Raw genomic sequence first — 14,935 nt, forward strand, 5'->3', positions numbered from 1 at the left:
GGCATTTTCTGTCAAATACGTTTTTTTCTATAAAAAAAAAAAAAAAAAAAAAAAAAAAATATGTTTCCCAGAATTCCTCTCACATTTTTCGCAGTAACCAAATCATCTTTTGGGAAGTAATTGGTGGTGTCTTAGAGACGTGCAATAAGGTATCAGAATTGTCATCCCGGGAGCCAATTGGGGGTTAAAAAAGGACCTTTGCTATAGGAAAACTTGGTTCCCAGAATTACTCTTACATTTTATGCAGTAGCTAAATCATCTTATGGGAGATGATTGGTGGTGTCCTTTATAGAAGTTTTCGAAATTTTCTTTTTCACCTTGAGGGGCAAATGGGGTGGGAAAACGACGAACAAAAACCTGGTGCTCAGGACATTGTTATATGCGACAAGAATACATTTGCTTTAAGGGTTAGAATCCCAACAATTTTAAAGATATGTTAACAATGAAAATAATGATGGGGTTTGGATGATCACGGAAAACTTGCCCATCAGAATACTCAATGCATTTTGATATGTGAAGCAGGAATATATATGGTTTAAGGATCAGGACCTATATTGTTTTAAATATATTTCAAAACTATGAGATAGGGTTTGTAATTCAATGCATCTTAACATATGCATCAAGAATGTACATGTATATAGTATAGAGTATGTCATATGGTAACTATTGTGGCCTCTTTGCTAGTTACGCAAGTACGACGAAGAGTAAATATTATTAGTTACACAGTTATATGTAGTTAATGACCTGATACTGAAAAATACGGATTTTCTTCCACACTATGTATTTATCCGTATCAGGTCACTAACTAACTGCGTAACGAATTTATCACGTCGAAGACCTCTAACTGTATACGTGGGGGTCTATATCATACAACATATCGCTTCGCCAATTTTGTCACGGCTGCAAGTCGACACCGACAATAAATTACTCGCTCAATACGGATGTTTCTCGCATGATACGGTTTTTTTCACGGCGTCATGTGACCAAGGTCTGATCAATTAGATTTCAACAATTTTGTCTGAGGCGTGATAAAAGGGCAAACACTTGCGTGCGGGTATTACAGTCTAACCACAACATCTGGTTTAGAACTGGAATTGGTTTCCGAAGAGCTTTTTCCTCTATCCTTTTTCAGTTTTTTAAGGAATCCATTTCTTCTGTAATATGAAAGGTGAAAATAACGAGCAGTGATCAATATCATAACTCCTACAAGGAATAAAAAAAAGAAAAAGTTGGGCAAACACGGACCCCAGAACATACCAAGAAATTGTGGAATCAGGTGTCTAGGAAGAGTAAGCATCCAGGGCTGTAAACCGTTCACACCTGCTGTGAGCTCTATATCTTGATCAGGTAAACGGAGTTATCCGTAGTCAAACTCAGTGTACCAAGAACGACCTAGCAATCGGTATAAAACACACCAGACAGCATTTGACCCAATGATAGGTTGTATTGGTATATTAGATTACCATACAATTTGCAAAATGCTTACTTTAAACGAGAATATTGAAACATTTGTAACATCAACGTATTTGTCAGTAATTTTCCTCGGTGTAAAAACTGATCATACGCAGAACAAGCTATTGTGTATCGAATCATTTGAGATACCCAAATACCGTATGCACATAATTTGATATTCTTTATATAAGTCATGAAATTGATCACTGTTATCTTCACCTTTTCATGCAGGAATATTGATCCTTCGTCGATGTATCTAAATGTCGAGTATTCAATGTGACTAGAGACCTGCTAAAGTTTATATGGAGTAGACAAGTAGGAGGTTCACAGACCTCTTCAACATCATAATATGAGGAAATAGGCCCATAAAAGGGAGTGAAGATCTTGATAAAAGGAGACATGGGAGACTGTAAAAGCTGGAGAGGAGTGACACTGCTATCAGCGATGAATAAGGAGTTTGAAAGAATAATGATAAACAAAGTAAAGAATGGAGTGGAAAACCACTAAGAAGGGAACAAGATGGATTTAGACCGTCAAGAGGAACATGCGATGAGGTAGCCATCCTGATGAATGGCATCGAACAGGTATATGAACGAAAAGCCGGACTGTATTTGCATTTCGTGGACTTTGAGAAATCATTTTACCCTGTGCACCGGGAGAGCCTGTGGAAAATATTTGAATCGTATGTGGTGTCAGAGAAAATAGTCAAAGGGCTATACGATGGGTTCGATTGTGCTGTGATTGAAGAGGGAGAAATATCAGAGTGGATTCAGATAAAAACCGGAGTTCAGTAGTGATGTGTCGTATCTTGTCCTACTGACAATAGAATATGTTACATGTATGTGAAGACCGGTAGGAAAACGGGAATCAGGACTTTGAAGACCTATATTTTGTGGACGACCTGGTACTTATATCATCAAGGTTCGAACACATACAAAAACAGCAAGAATGAAGGAGGAAGTAGAGAGAGAGAGAGAGAGAGAGAGAGAGAGAGAGAGAGAGAGAGAGAGAGAGAGAGAGAGTTCTATTGAGGATGAATAGCAAAAAGTGCACGACAATGAGGATGAAAGGGAAGAGCGGCCAGAAGATTAGAGGAAGATGAGTAGGAAGATGTGGAAGATTTTCTTTATCCGTGATCAATGGTAACAACAGAAAGAGGACCACCAGACATCAAGAACAGGACAAACAAGGCAAGGGCAGCATATAGAAGACTGGAGAATGTATGGAGTGCAACGAACATAGGCGTTAGAACGAATGGCAAACTATTCAAGTCGCTAAAAATGCAAGTGCTTTTATATATGGTAGCAAAACGTTGAAGGTGACAAAGTCAGAGAGAAGAACCTAGATGCCTCGAGTTCAGATGTTTGCAAGGGTCCTGGGGATAAGGTCGCAGCTTTTGGTAATAAACAAGAAAATGGCAGACAGAGCAAACGTGAAGGCAATAAGCGACGATCTGACGAGACGGCAATGGAATTGGAAAGGACATGTGTTTTGGAGGAAAAGGAAAGGAAAAATGGTACGAGGGAGACTGAAAACAACCTGGAGAAGATTTTGACTGCGGATGACTCCGTTTACCTGATCAGGATATGGGGCTCACGGCGGGTGTGACCGGTCAACAGGGGATACTTACTCCTCCTAGGCACCTGATCCCACCTCTGGTGTGTCCAGGGGTCCGTGTTTGCCCAACTATCTATTTTGTATTGCTTGTAGGAGTTATGAGATTGATCACTGTTTGTTATCTTCACCTTGCACAGTAGAAGCACAAAGAAAGAGTGCAGGATGATGACACTGGAATTGGGTCATGGTAGCAAGAGACAGAGTGATTTGAAAGATAGTATTTGCGGTCTTAAATGGCGAGAGCTTAGTGAATTTAGTGCTAATTAGGTTAGTAGTTGTTATTCAATATCTTCTTATCTCCCCAAGTCAGTAGCTGTTATCGGAATTCTTTCTGTAGCTCAAAGTTACTAGCTGCTATTCGACTTCTTTCTATAGCCTAATTTAGTAGCTATTATTACACTTCTTTCTATAACCCAAAGTTAATTCCTGCTGTTCGGCTTCCATGAATTTATCATGAACAAGTGAAGGTAACGAACAGTGAACCATCTCATGAAAGGTGAAGATAACGAATAGTGATAAATCCCATAACTCCTATGAGCAATACAAATAGAGAGTTTGACAAAAAACGGACACCTGTATACACCAGAGTATGGATCAGGTGCCTAGGAGGAGTAAGAATCCCCTGTCGACCGGTCAACCCTACTTGAGTCATATATCTTGATCAGGTAAACGGAGTTATCCGTAGACGGCAGTCAAAATCAGTGTGTCAAAAACCGCCTAACAATCGGTATGAAACAACTCAGACATCATTTGACTCAATGAGAGGTTGTATTGGCAAACTAGATTGTCTTAACGACCATAGAAGTTGCGAAATGTTGACTTTAAACGAGACTGTTGAACCCCTGCACTATCAACCTGTTTGTCAGTAGTCTGCCTCGATTTAAAACTGATCATACGCAGAAGAAGCTCTTGTGTATCAGATCAGTTGAGACATATAAATACGATATGCAAGTGATAATGGAATATTGCTACATAGATATGAGAAGTTGACGATTGAGAATCTGAAATCATCCCGTTTATCACAGAGTTGTTAGTTTGATCATTTCCCTGTGTTTGTGAATATCTCGATGTTGAAATCCAAGCTGCCTAAACAGTCAGTGACTTATCGCAAGGTCAACGCCATTGAACCCAGTGGTCTCAGTCAAGCTGTCACAAGCTCTACTCTGTGTTCATCGGCGGCAACCGAGATGTCACTCACTGACCTCACAAAACTCTACAGCAGTGAATTCTCTTCCATTATTGACTGGCTCACACCACTCAGAACTTGCACGATCACTATCCGACCAGAATCTGAGTGGTACAACAGCTCTATCAGACAGACGAAGGAGAGACGCAGAAAGGCCGAGAGACTGGCACAGATGAGGACTCATAGTACACAGAGAAATTTACATTCACTGCAGGGAAGAGGTGAACATACTCATTGATGCGGCTAAGCTCCAGCATTACAGGACTTTGGTGAATGATAACAAAGGTTACAGTAAGCAGCTTTTCAGAGTGGTCAACAAGCTGCTTGGTAGGAACTCCACCACTCCATTGCCTGCGGACAAATTACCATAAAATATGGCTGACATGTTTAGTGATTTTTTTGTGCAGAAAATTAAACGAATTCGCAGCTCCATTACATGTGACAATCACAATCCACTTGTTGACTCACCAGCACTCGGCGATGAAACTAAACTTAGCCATTTCCAACATGTTACTGTGAATGAGGTCACAAAGTTGATTAGGTCATCTGTCAACAAGAACTGTGAACTGGACCCTATGCCTACATCCTTTGTGACAGCTCTTGCTCCCGTCATCACTTCTAATATAGATAAGTCACTTGAGAGTGGTTCCTTCCCAACATCTTTCAAAGGAGCTAATGTGACACCACTTCTGAAAAAAGCTTCACTGGACCCTGACATATCAAAGAACTACCGGCCAGTGTCTAACTTTGCATATATATCCAAGCTGATTGAGAAGGTTATAGCAGCACAGATACACACCTACCTCAGCGAGAACAATCTACTGGAGCCATTCCAAAGTGCTTACCATCAGGGGCATAGTACTGAGACGGTACTTCCACGAGTTCACAACGATGTGGTTTGTGCCATTGGAGAGCAGAAGGCTGTCTTGCTAGTGCAATTGGACGTATCGGCTGCCTTTGACACTGTATATCATTCACACTTGCAAATACTCAAGGACCTTGGAATTAAGGACACTTCTCATGTGGTTCTCGTCCTATTTTACCAATCGGACCCAGATTGTCAAAGTGAAGGGTGCTAAGTCTGGTGCCACTGAGTTGGGCTGCAGTGTCCACCAGGGATCAGTCCTTGGGGCCCGTTCTAATCAAAATCTAAACAGCATCCCTGGGGGGCCTTCTCAAAAAGAACAATGTTTTGCACCACATGTATGCTGACGATAATGAACTGTATATCAGCTTTAAAGTCCAACAGGCCGCTCTTGTAGTCAGTTAGATGGAGTCATGCTTGAGGTCAGTTCAAACCTGGATGGCTCAGCATCACCTCAAGATCAACACAGACAAGACTGAGGTGCTAGTGATATCCTCCAAACAAATGGCCTCTAAGCTGCACATACCATCACTGCAAGTAGGAGACGACTCTATCACTCCTGTTACTAAGGCCAAGGGCGTTGGTGTAACCATTGACTGTTACATGACTATGGAGGCACATATATCATCAGTGTCCAGAGGTGCCTTCATCCACCGTAAGAACCTGAGCCAGCTGAGGCGATATCTGGACAGGGTATCGCTGGAATATGTTGTCAATGCCTTCATAACAACAAAGCTGGACTATTGCAACTATCTCTATACGGCTTACCATCAAAGCAGATCCAGCGGCTCCAGTTCATCCAAAACGCTGCAGCCAGAATCATCTCAGGCACCCGCAAATATGACAGCATTACACAAGTACTTCGCTCCCTCCATTGGCTGCCAGTTCAGCAAAGAGTCATCTTCAAGACATTGGTGTTAGTGTACAAAATAGTCAACATCATGGCTCCATCCTATCTGCAGGAATTCAGAACACCCTTTGCTACCTCCAGAACTCTGCGTTCCAGTAATCAAAGCCTACTACAAGTGCCTTTTACCACGTCATCTGTTATTCAAACTCGAGCTTTTAGTGTGGCTGGCCCTAAATTGTGGAATGCTCTACCATATGATATGATATCAGAACTGCTGCTAGTCTCTGTATCTTTAAGTCTAAACTAAAGACTTATCTGTTTACAATTTATTATAACTAGTCTGTGGAGATAAAATCTTAGTCAAGATTACTATGTTGTGCAATCATAACGGACTCCTTATCTTCACCTACTAGTCAGTTGTTCTAATACAACTTATTTTACTTATTTTATTGTTATTTAAATAGCGCTTAGAGCAATATGGATTTTCCGCTTTACAAAATAAATTTATAATTAATTTATTATCACTAGATATGAATATTTCTGTTTTCCATTTTTGTTGAAGAAGCAACTGTCTAATGTAAAAAAAAAAAAAAAAAAAAAAAAAAAAAAAAGTCTATGCATTCATGTGATCCATTCCGACAAGGTTTCAGGTTCTTCTTCACATTTAGGTCATCGTCTGGCATAATCTTCGACAGAATTCATGACAGTCTAGAGATGAAGTTCTGTCGCCAATGGAGAAAATGGGGTTCTCCAAATTTAGACCTTTTGAAATAAGTGATTTAAAGTCGTCATTTTCAACTATATCAACATCACCAGTGATGACATGTCCAGTTGCTCTATAATTAAAAGAGGAACAAGAATATGTCAGTGTCTATATCTGGGCGCTGTGAAGTATTTGTAATTAAAAAAAAGGTTTGGATGCAAAAGTTTAAGTATATTTGCAAGAAATACATGGTGTAGACTGAAACTTATGATATTAAACTGTACTTTTGATGACGAAAATTCTTGCTATGTTGTCATATACTGAGGTTGCAAACGTGGAAAGTTACGCGTGCGGGTTGCTTACATTAAATACACGATGACAAGATTTTCGCAGTTAGTGATCCATGGTAGACGTGGATGGCAGCAAAATCAAACCCAATATCCTCTATTTTATTTCAGATCATATCAGAAAATAAAATTGGAGTTATGCCTCTTTGCTTTATCTTTTGCTGAAAAAATAATTAAAAGCAATGTATCTGAGGAGGAAATTTGTCACCATTGTTAAGATTTCGGTAGGATCTTCATGGTTGGTTACAATATATAGCTGTTTACACTTTCAGTAATTCTGAATATTAACCATTTTGGACGTAATGGTTTAACATTTAGCAGAAGACATATTTTCTCTCACGGCGCTCGTTCAAATACAATATATGATATTTTGAATATGAGAATAAGAAATAACTGGGTTTTTTTTTTTTTTTTTTTTTTTTTTTTTTAAGAAATACTGCTCCATATAACCTTTGATTCTGAGTAAGTAGAATAAACGCATTATAGTAGTAGTTCTTGTGCCCAATATTAAGGTAATAAAATACGATCAAACCAAGTATGCATATGATACTAGTAAATAAAATCATGATGTTTGCATTATATGATTGTGAATATATACATAACAGCAGTCATAAATAATTATTATATCCGTTCACCTCTTAAATATACGTGTATACCCGTAAGTAAGTGCGAGACTCGATAATCGAAGGAACGAGTGGGGGTATTTTTATAGGTTATAGACTTTGTATGGGAAAATATGACGACCGAGTTTTTTGGCGCGTTCGCGACAAAAAACGAGGTCGTCATATTTCCCATACAAAGTTAATAACCTTTTTATTATATACTTTCAATTTCATTTAGAAACTAACAATAATTCTATTTTTAACAATAACTTTATCGGTTTAACTGAGTAAAAGATGAAAAACACGAAAAATTTGAAAATTAACGGCGTAGAAATTTGATGGTGACGTAATGTTTGCGGACCGGAATGTTTCCGGACATATATCGTGTGATATATGCCCGCAAACTTTAAAGAAAAAAGAAGAGATAAAATTGAAAGTATATAATAAATATAATTATTGACATGGATATGAGATAATCTCATTTAATTGAGTGAATAGCATTGTACAATAGGACTCAGCTTGGTACAAGCTAACTTATTTTTTAAAAGTCAGCATCAGGAGGAGTTAACTAATATTGCAACTTCCTCTTCCTCTTTACATCCCACTCGGATGGAATCAATATCAGCATGTTACAGCATTTTAACAATCAAGGTCAATCCAATGCCACCAAAGAAGAAAAGAGATGGGGGAATGGTTTCTCCAGCCCGGGGCAGAGGACAGAAAAGGTCTCGCTATAACTCCAGGCAGCAAAAGCCTGGAGTTGAAGCGAGAGATAACCACCCCCCTTCTAGGCTCAGGAATCCTTAGAGAGTGTGTCGGGAGTGAGGCTGCACCTGCCAACTTAGGTAATATTGATAACTCTGATTTTTCTCTAGATTTAGATTTTTCTTACTTCACTCCTGTACCAGAAATTAGCTATTTTGATAATGTAGGTCAACACATCTCTTTGAAACTTAAGGAAAAAATTTGGGATGGGCAATTAATTGATTTAGGTTTGCTATTGAAATCAGCAAAAGAGATTGACAATAAGTTTGGGGGGCCAATGCGAAATTAAAATCAGGGATGGAAAATTCTGTATTGTCAGGTCTAATGTTGATTCATGCTTGACAATTGAAAAATAGACTTATGCCTTTATGATTTACATGAGTGTTATGTTGGAAAAATACAGCGCTCGGGCCCAGGAGTTTTTAAAATACATGCGAGATATCAGATTAGCTGCCACTAGATCCCAAGGCTGGTACAAATACGACGAGCAATACCGTCTCCGCAAAGCTAGCCATCCTGAATCCTCCTGGGGTATTATCTGTCAGGAATTTTGGCTACTATATGTGACCGGCCAAAGTTCATTTGAAAGTCAACTCGTTTCATTAATACTAAACAATTTTCAGGTGAGATCAGCACATCTGCTGTTACCCAATATTGCTAAGGCAAGGTTAATAAGGCTATTACAAAATTTGTTACGTCAGAAGTTAATTAGCTTGCATTGTTCACGACAGAAATATCAATGTTCATCAAACCAGTTTTTTGTTTTAGGTATGACGGAACTCATTTAGCTGAAAGTGGAAACAAGGCCTACTTAAATAATACATAAGGTGGTTTGAAATTTATTTTGGGGGGAAAGGGCAAACTTTTCTCTCGTCAATAGTTTGCAGGATCTTGTCACTTCTGGTTGGTTCCTATACCTGTCATTAAATTAGTAGATAGGTATTATCTAAGAGCAATTTTGGTGGGAAACATCATATTGATGTTTGTGACGGGGTCAAGGGAGACATCATTCCTGTACAAGCTTAACCTGTTGTCTCTGCCCATCTGCATCAAAGCATGAGGGATGTCTCATGGCTGTGTATATTAACATGGAAGTTAAATGCCATTGAGCAAATGTTTGGAATAACTGGAAACTGCTTGGGGTCTGCAGCATTTCAGTGCTCAGACTCCTTCTACCTTTATAAAAGGAGGAGAGGCTACAGGCTGGTTGGTGTTAAGGTTCTAAACCAGGTAGCAAGCCAGAGACAGGGTGTAAAAGCTGTGCAGCTTGTGGGCCTAGCCACCATGCGTGTCAGACATGGGGTTCCATGGCACTCGCATCTAAGCGAGGCCACTAGTTTACCCGTTGGTTTATGGTATCCTAGTTGTCTCCCTTGACTCCTACTAAATTTTGCGGCCAGTATCATCCGACACTGTGTGTATTATGTTCTTATGATGTCATTGCTTAATAAATTAATGTAAAGTACAAATTGGTGTTTTCAATCTCACAAGTGGCTGAAAGATAATTCAATACCATTGTAAAAAGGCAGACAAAGCGACCTGGTTATGTGACAGGGAATGTAATATTCTAACTCGAAGAGTGTGTGTATATATATATATATATATATATATATATATATATATATATATATATATATATATATTTAAAAAATATGAAAAGAAAACACAGAAATCCTCCGTAAAGCTTTAGCGCTTTCATTACATCTTCAGAAGCTTCTGAAGATGTAATGAAAGCGCTAAACCTTTACGGAGGATTTCTGTGTTTTCTTTTCATATTTTTTAAATATTAGTATCCGATTACTGAGACTCTATTTCAATTTTGGATATATATATATATATCCCCGTAAACCGACTAAGTTTTCAATGAATATTTTTCTATGCAAGTATATTTCTTGTAAATATCGTACTGGCTCATGGAGACGGGGAACGGAAGATGTATGTCCATAAATAATTCTTTTTAACAAGCAGTTATAGTATGTATTGACCATTGCTATATGTATCCAATTGCTTGATACATTATCAATGCTACATTGTTGTTTTTTTTTTTAGTGTATCCCTCCTCTCATAGTCGGAGTATTTTAAACGACATGACTCGTGATTTTCGTTTCCAAAACTATTCACGCCTTACTGGGCATCATTCGGTGCTGTTCAACAGACACTTATTCAAACACAGACTGACCACGATCTCGTTCAACGAATTCCTTGAGACAGGGATGCATTATCAAGGAAAATGTACTTTTCTATTTGAAATTCATTAAACAATTAAATCACTAATATAGCCATTTACTTGTCATAGAAGTATGCTCTATAATGTTTCGATTCCTTATATCTCTCTTAAGAATCTCGTAAATATATCCTATTCTAACCCCGAGAAAGCTTCTATATCTATCTTAAGATATCCTAAGTATTGTTCTAAGACATCTCATAAGACATTCTCGATAGCATGCCTGCTGAAAACCCGTTAATGCTAAATATAGATTAACATGAATAGAAGGGGTGATTTGAATTTTATTGCGTATCTATGTATAAATACATGTTGTACATACTAAAGAATGAAAGTAGTAGTAGAATCAATCCAAATCAGCTGTATGGTTATATATTAAATCCTTGTACATTTTCCACGTGAATTACAAAACATGCTCTTTGGATTTCCTTTGAATTACGTGGCCACCTCTCGAGGGTCGATTAAGTTTTCCTGTCTCCGATTAGTAAATATAAATTTCTGTTTCTGCGGAGTTTTCAACCTGCTTTAGATAATGGTTGATAGCCGATAGGGAATTTGATTCCATGCAACATGTTGTTCAAACATACCTTACTCGCTGAGCATTCAGCAGGTTGGCACTGCATGTAAAATTAGAAATAGACCTGCAATTTAACAGACCGTTTATGGTTTGAAGACTTCCGTCATTGATCATATCGCGGGACTGGTGTACAGAGAACATGAGAATGTTCTTTTCCGAGACATATCCAGAAACAGCATCATCAATTTCCAATGTCTCGCTCGCTGAAAGAAGAAAATGTCGATACCAAGACTGTCTTGCTGCAATAGACAGAACATTAGTCAGAAGGGCTCTGTTTAGAGCTCTGTTTTGGCTTAGAAGTTGTGCTAATGAAAAATTAAAGAAAACGAAAAGTGATCAATCTTATAATTTCTCTAAAGAATATAGAATTTAGAGACGGGCAAACACGGATCCATGGGCACATCAGAGGTGGAATAAGGTGCCTAGGAGGAGTAGGCATCCCCTGTTGACCGGTCACATCCTCCATAGACCCTATCTTTTAATCAAGCTAACAGAATAATGTCAACATCAGTATGTGAAGAATGGCCTAACAATTATTATGAAACTCTTCAGGCAGCATTCGATCTAATAACAAGTTATAATATTTGCAAATTAGATTATAACGATCATACAGTTTTCGAAATGCGAATTTGCGAACGCTGAATTCAAACGAGACTGTTGACACCCATGTAACATCAACTTACTTGTCAGTAGCCTGTCGAGATTTTAAAATTGATCATACGCAGAATATGTTTTTGCATATCTAATCAATTGAGAGACATAAACACCATATGCAGGTTATATTGGAATATTGCTACATAAATATGGGAAGTTGACGATGAAGAAGCTGAAGTCATCCCATTTGTCACAAAGTTGAGTTGTTAGTTTGCCGTTAACATCTACGTTCAATAAAATATCCAAATATGAAGCAGATATGGAAGACTGTGTTGTCATTTATTTTGAGTTCACTGGGATATATCGAATCGACACATGAATGAAAATGAGTAAAACGTTGTCGATATATCTTAATGTAGAATTGAAGGCGACAGGAAGAGAGACTTTCTTCTTATGAAGAAGCTTTGAATAAAAGTGTACCTTGTGAAAGACAGGAACAGGTCAGCTTATAAAGGAGCACGATTTGTGTCCATGGGAATTTCAACAGATTGTTGGGAGACCTGATCACCAAGGAGATTTAGAGTTCTTGTGCGTAGAATCAAAGTGGTGTTTAACAAAGTATTATTATTTTTTTGGATGACTATGTTTTGCTCTGCCCGCCAAAGTTTGGGAACAAGAACTCCAATTTAAGAGACTGGTTCACATGATGTGGAAGCAGAAACCAACTTTAATTTCATTCATTTGTAATGAACAAATTTAATATGTAAATATGTAAAAGTGAAGAAAAAAAATAGATTGTAAAGTATTGTGAAGTTTGCAATTTCTTTTATATCTCTTTGAAAAAAAATTGGTCAATCTGTGACACATGTCATGTAAGTTATAAAATTACTGGGCGACGGTAGGTACATGTATAAAATTTACGACATGACAACTCTGTTGTAAATTTTGTATTTACAACCACCCAGTAAATGGAAACAACAAAAAATCGATTAAATGCCCATATCTTGTTGCTGCACGTGCCACAACGTGCGCCATTCACTTTTAGAAGTAACTGCAGCAGTCACTGTAGAATGCAGAAAAATGTGTGCTACTTCAACAGTAGTATAGGTATGCGACAAAATAGTGTTTCGCGGAATTTTGCAGGTTTTTTTTTTTTTTTTTTTTGTTTTTTTTTTTTTTTTTTGGCCATTTTACCCGACAGTGTATATTCAACTAGAAATCTGAACACTCTCCAAAGTTTCCAAACTTTTATAAATAAAGCTTTTTATTCAAGACGATGATTCTCTACATTTTGCTTGAGTTCGAAATTGAAGTTCTTGCTCAAGTCAGTCATCTAATGTCTTTAAAGACAAAATATTTTTTCGTAAATCTAAAGTGTGATATATAAAGAAAATATCAACAAAAATTTATTTTTTTTGATTTAAAAATGTGCATAGTTGTACTGTTTGTTTGATTTTTACAGCGAAATTGAAAATGAACTCGCTGGCGTTCACTCGTACTGGTTTAAGAATTGTTTAGCTTTTATGTGAATAAAATCACATGGAGAATTTAAAGAGGTACTCTTCATCGTCATAATGAGTGGCTTCCTTTTAAAACACAGATGCAAAAATATAAATATCAGCAATATTTGTCTATTCATTTAAAAAATAATCGCCTAGCTGAGTAGCGCAATAGGTTAGCACATCAATTGTGGAACTGTAGATCGCGGGTTCGAGTCCAGCACGAGTTTTAATTTTTTTCAGATTGCTTTCTACTAAAACTGCATATTTTGTCTTAATACAGTAAATTTGAAAGTTTTCAATTTCAAAATATTGTTGTACATACCCTCCACTTTTCATCCATATCGAATTTCTCTGGTGTAGCATACCTCCTTAAGAGAGGAATTTCAAGTGAGATGACAATTTAAATTTTTAAAAATCCAACTGACGAAATCTGACAACAAAACATTTTAATTTTGTTTCTTCGCGGTTATAATTAATCTTATATGAAAAATAAATTACACTATGCAACACTTAAAAACTTGTTTTTACACTTTTGAATTTCTTGTTTGAATGCAAAGTTTGACAATTCGTCCGTGATTAATGGTTTGTTTAAAACTTTATTAAAACGGATTTTTTCTTCAAACATCTGCAAGTCTGTTGATATTTGATTTAAAGGGTCACTTGATGCCACCGTCCTTATTTCCTGTATGTAGCTTGTAACTGCTTGACTCGGAAAAACTTCCTATTAGGGTATATATTGCTTTGCATAGATGGCTGTTTAGACCATCGTACAGAGAATCGTCGTCAAAAACAAAACTTCTTAAAAGTCAACACTTTCATAAAAAGTAGCAAAGTGAATGACCACAACTATATCACAATTTTTGAGAAGTAATTTTTTTTAGTCACATGAAGAGATGGCCGAAACTGGCTATCATTAGTATCAATTTGATAGAATAGATACAGGTATTTGTCCTTTAAATACAGAGTCAAGCAACAGCACGAACATTTATATGTCGCTGGTCCTTATAGTGCTATATATATATATATATATGGTTCGACCCCGGGCTGGGGCGAAAATTTTCAGTACCTAGTTGTGATTATTTAGTGCTTTATATATATATATATATATATATATATATATATATATATATATATATACTTAATCTAGTAATTCAATGAGGGTTTACATAAATCCATCGCATCCCAGGGAGATTATTCTGTGTTCGCCGAAAACATACCGAGTTTTCATCTTAGGGGACAGCTTTCCATGGCGCTAAAGTCATTTATATTGATTTGTCAACAGCCAAGGACCTCTTCAGACGATCCGAGAGATTCCGAACTGACGTGGTCCTTCAATTCTTATCAGAATGGAGCCACTTGGTCAGGAATTGATGGAACGCTGTTGCGAAGAATTTTAATGTGATTATCTGTTAAATCTATTATAACAGTAATTATGATACTAATAATTTTATTTCCTTCAAAGTAATAATAATTATTCAAAGTATACTAAAGCGACAAGAATTTGTTCATGTACGCAAAATAAAAGTTACATTCTTATTTAAACTTGCATAGATTTCAGTAAATCCAGAGGATTATCTTTTGCTAAACGCTTTTTCTCAATATCGAAATGATAATAGACTTCTGTTTTTACAAAAATTCTGAAGCACACAGA

Source organism: Ostrea edulis, chromosome 9, assembly GCF_947568905.1.
Source record: "Ostrea edulis chromosome 9, xbOstEdul1.1, whole genome shotgun sequence".
Classification (NCBI taxonomy): Eukaryota; Metazoa; Mollusca; class Bivalvia; order Ostreida; family Ostreidae; genus Ostrea; species Ostrea edulis.